Below are 5,108 nucleotides of genomic sequence, written 5' to 3'. Positions count from 1 at the left end.
TTTCAGACCAGATGGGTTGATGTGAAATATCAAAGTGATGAAAGGCAAAGACCTATAGCCAAGACTAATTTACCCAATGAGGCTATTTAAAATTGAAGGAGAAATAAAAAGCTTTCTAGACAAGAAAAAGCTAAAGGAATTTGTTAGCACCAGAGAAGTATTATAAGAAATGTTAAAGGCCCCTTTTTAAGAAGGAAAAAGAGGAGGAGAAACAACAGAGGAACATAGTTAAGAGAATAAAATGGCAATAAATACCTACCCATGAATAATCACTTTAACTCTAAGTGACTTAAATAGTCCAATCAAGACACTTGGTAGTTGAATGGATAAGAAAACAAAACCTGTATGTATGCTGTCTAAAAGAGATCCAGCTCAGAATGAAAGATACACATAGACTAAAAGTAAAGGGATGGAAAAAGATATTTTATGCAAACAAAAAGAAAAAACTGGGATAGCAATATTAATATCTGACAAAATAAGCCTACTATATAGCCAAAGGCTACAGTAAAAGACAAAGAATGACACTACATAAGATGAAGGGAATGACCCAAAAAGAAAATATGACCCTTGTAAACATTAATACACAACATAAGAACAACTAAATGTATAAAGCAAATTCTGATGGACATGATGGGAAAGGTTGACAGTAATATAGTAATAGTAGGGGATTTTAACACCATGTTGACATTGATGGATTGATTTTTCACACAAAATCAACAAGGAAACAGTAGTTTTAAATGACACACTAGATAAAATGGATTTAATTGATATCTTCAGATCATTTTACCCCAAGGAAGTAGAATAAAAAATTCTTTTTAAGTGTATATGAAACATTTTCTAGGATAGACCAGTTGATGGGGCACAGAACAAGTCTCAATAAATTTAAGAATATTGAAATCATATCAGGCATCTTCTCTGAGCATAATGGTATGAAGCTAGAAATCAATCACAAGAAGAGCACTGAAAAACACACAATGAACAAAGACTGGGTTAACAATGAGATCAAGGAAGAAATAAAAAGATAGCTCAAAACAAATTAAAATGAGAACAAATCAACCCAAAGTAGATGGGACACAACAAAAGCAGTCCCAAAAGGAAAATTCATACCATTATGGGTCTATTTCAAGAAACAAGAAAAAAACTCAAATAAACGATCTGACTATGTATTTGAAGGAGCTTGAAAAAGGACAATAAACAAAACCCAAAGTTACTAGAAGAAAAAAAAGAATAGAGATCAGAGTGGAAATAAATGAAATAGAGACTAAAAAGTAAACAATACAAAAGATCAGTGAAACCAAGAACAGGGTCTTTGAAAATATAAACAAAATTAAGAAACATTTAAACAGATTCATCAAGAAAAAAGAGAGAGGACCCAAAAACTTAATATCAGAAAACAAAAGAGAAGTAACAACTGACATCAAATAAGTAACAGGATTGAAAGAAAATATTACAAACAGCTACATGCCAACAAATTGAACAATCTGGAAGAAATGGATAAATTCTTAGAAACATAAAATTTTACAAAATTTGACTGAATCAGAAAGAATCAGAAATTTTAAATAGACAGATTACAACTAACAAAATTGAAACAGTAATCGAGCTTTTGGTCTGACATTTTCTCAGGTAGCAGAGAGATCTGGTGCTCCTCCAGTTTCACCATGCTGCCCAAGGACAACAACAAGAAGAAAGATGCTGGAAAGTTTGCCAAGAAAGACAAAGACACAGTGAACAAATCTGGGAGCCAAAAAGAAAAAGTAGTCCAAAGGGAAAGTTGGGGACAAACTCAATAACCTAGTCTTGTTTGACAAAGCACCATATGATAAACTCTGTAAGGAAGTTTCCAGTTATCAGTTTGTAACCCCAGCTGTTGTCTCTGAGCAACTGAAGATCCTTGGCCAGGGCAGATGTTCAGGAAACGTTTAATAAGTCCTTAGTAAAGGACTTATTAAAATAGTTTTGAAGTACAGAGCTCAAGTAATTTACACCAGAAACACCAAAGGCGGGGATGCCCCAGCTGTTGGTGAAGATGCATGAACCACAGGTCTCACCAGCTCTACATTTTGAAAAATAAAAGATTATTAAATAAAAAAAGAAACAGTAACCAAGATTAAAAAAACTCCCACAAGTCCTGTACTAGATGGCTTTATAGGTGAATTTTACCAAACATTCAAAGAAAAATGAACACCTATGCTCAAACTATTTTTAAAAATTCAAGAAGGGGGAAGACTCTCAAGTTCATTTTATGAGGCTAGCATTATCCTAATTCAAAAACCAGGTAAAGACACTACAAAGAAAAAGAAATTATTGGTCAATATGTCTAATGAATGTAGATATTAATTTTCTCAACAAAATTAGCAAACCTGATCCTGCAATACATGAAAAATGATCATATTGAATGGTTAAGTGGAATTTATTTGGGGGATGCAAGGTTAATACAATATCTCCATATCAACAAATGTGATACACCATATAAGTAAAATGAATTATAAAAACATATGATCATATAAATAGATGTAAAAAATGCATTTGATAGAATCCTACATCTATGTATGATAAAAATTACAGCAAAGTAGAACTAGAGGAAACATACCTCAATGTTATTAAGGCCATATATAATAAACCCAAAGTCAACATCCTACTCAATGGAAAAAAAAACTATAGTCATTTCTCTTAAGATTGGGACAAGTCAGAGATATGCATTTTCACCCCTCTTATTCAACATAGTGCTGCAAGTCTTAGCTACAGTAATTAAACAAGAAGTAGAAATAAAACATATCCAAATTGGAAAGGAATAAGTAAAATTGTCATTATTTGCAAATGACATGAGAATGTATATAGAGAACCCTAAAGAGTCCACCAAACCCTCCCCTACTAGAACTGATAAATGAATTCAGTAAAGTAGCAGGATAAAAAATAAATATCCAGAAATTAGTTGTATTTTTATGTAACAATAATAAAGTATCAGAAATGGGAACAAAGAAAACAATCCCATTAACAATTGCTTCAAAAAGAATAAAATACCCAGGAATAAATTTAACCAAAGATGTAAAAGATCTGTACTCAGACAGTTACAAGACACTGAAAAAGAAATTAAGCATACAAAAAATGGAAGCATATATCATCTATAGTTCAACACAATTACTATTAAGATACCAATGGCATATTTCGCAGAACCACAAAAGACCCTGAATAGCCACAGCAATTTTGAGAAAGAAGAACAAAGTTGGAGGAATCACATTACATGTTACCAAACTATATTACAAGGCCATAGTAATGAAAATGGCATGATACTGGCATAAAAAAAAAAAACAGATACATAGATCAGTTGAACAGAATAGAGAGCCCAGAAATAAACCCACACTTTTATAGTCAATTAATGTTTGACCAAGGAGGCAAAAACCTACAATGGCATTAAGATAGTCTATTCAATAAATGGTGTTGTAAAAATGGACAGATATGTGAAAAAAATTAAAGTATACCACCTTCTTATATTATACATGAGAATAAATTCAAAAAGAATAAAGGTTTAAATGTTAAGCTCAAGACCATAAACATCCTAGAAGAAAATGTAGTCAAATATCAAACATTTTTTTAAAGATTTTATTTATTTATCTTTAGAGGGGAAGGGAAGGATAGAGGGAGAGAAACATCAATGTATGGTTGCCTTTCATGTGTCCCCTGCTGGGAACTGGCCTGCAACCCTGGTATGTGCCCGGACTGGGAATCCAACCGCGATTGTCTGGTAAATATCAAACATTTCTTTTAGCAATGTTTTTCCAGACATACCACCTCAGGCAAGGGAAACCAAAGGTAAAATAAACAAATGGAACTCCATCACACTAAAAACTTTTGCACAGCAAAGGAAACCATCAACCAAATGAAAAGACAACCCACTGAGTGAGAGAACTTACTCTCCTGTGATACATCTGATAATGGTTTAATATACAAAATTTCTAAAGAACTTATACAACTCAACACCAAAAAACCCAAACAATCCAACAAAAAAATGGGCAAATACTTGAATAGACACTTCTTCAAAGATGACATACAGATGGTCAATAGATTTATGAGAAGATGCTCATCAGACATATACAAATTACAACGACAATGACTTATCACCTCACACCTGTCTGAATGGCTATCATCAATAAATCAATAAACAACAAGTGTTGAGATGAGATGGAGAAATGGGAACATTAGTGCACTGTTGGTAGGAATGTAGATTGGTGCAGCCATTGTGGAAAAGAGTATGGGGTTACCACAAAAAATTAAAAATGAAACTACTTTATTACTCAGAAATTTCACTTCTTGGGATATAGTCAAAGAATCTCAAAACACTAATTTGGAAAAATGTACACAGTGCTATGTTTATTGCAATGCTAGTTACAATAGCCAAGATTTAGAAACAGCCCAAGTGTCCATCAGTAGATGAATGGATAAAAAGCTGTGTTACATTTATACAATACAATACTACTCACCTGTAATAAGGAAGAAAATCTTACCTTTTGTGATAGTATGAATGGACCTGGAGATATTATGCTATGGAAAGTAACCCAGTTAGAGAAAGACAAATATCATATGGTTTTACTTATATGTAGAATCTAATGAACAAAATAAACTATCAAATCAAATAAAAACAGAATCATAGATGCATAGGAAAGACTGACAGATTTCAGAGGGGATTGTTGTTCAGGGGCTTGGTGAAAAGGTAAAGGAATTACGCAAAAACACCCACCACAGACAGAAGAGTATGTTGATTCTCTGAGGGAAAGGAGGTAGAGGGAGGTTGAAGAGTGTACAGGGTGGTTAAATGGTGATAGAATGAGACTTGACATTGCATGGTGAACACACAATATAATATACACATTACTATTAAAAACGCACATGCATGGGTTGCAGGTTGGTCCCGTGTTGAGGTACATGGAAGGGGGGACAACCCAATTGGTGTTTCTTTCACACTGGTGTTTGTCTCCCTATCTTTCTCCCTCCTTTTCTTCCTCTTGTCTCCTCTCTCTGAAATCAGTAGATGAGGACAAAAAGGGGAAAAGAAAGAAAAACAAAACAAAAGAGTTCTCCCTGAACTGAACTATAGGTTTAACTTAATCCTA

At 33.4% G+C, this 5,108-nt stretch overlaps 1 pseudogene; it reads left to right on the top strand.

Annotated features, from left to right (window-relative positions):
• Positions 1–1,658: 1,658 nt before the first annotated feature.
• LOC119055961 (40S ribosomal protein S25-like) lies at positions 1,659–2,034 on the top strand (annotated as a pseudogene).
• Positions 2,035–5,108: the final 3,074 nt, after the last annotated feature.

Source organism: Artibeus jamaicensis, unplaced genomic scaffold, assembly GCF_021234435.1.
Source record: "Artibeus jamaicensis isolate MK-2021 breed Jamaican fruit bat unplaced genomic scaffold, CSHL_Jam_final contig_466, whole genome shotgun sequence".
NCBI classification, from domain to species: domain Eukaryota; kingdom Metazoa; phylum Chordata; class Mammalia; order Chiroptera; family Phyllostomidae; genus Artibeus; species Artibeus jamaicensis.
This window is presented reverse-complemented; position numbering and strand designations above follow the sequence as displayed.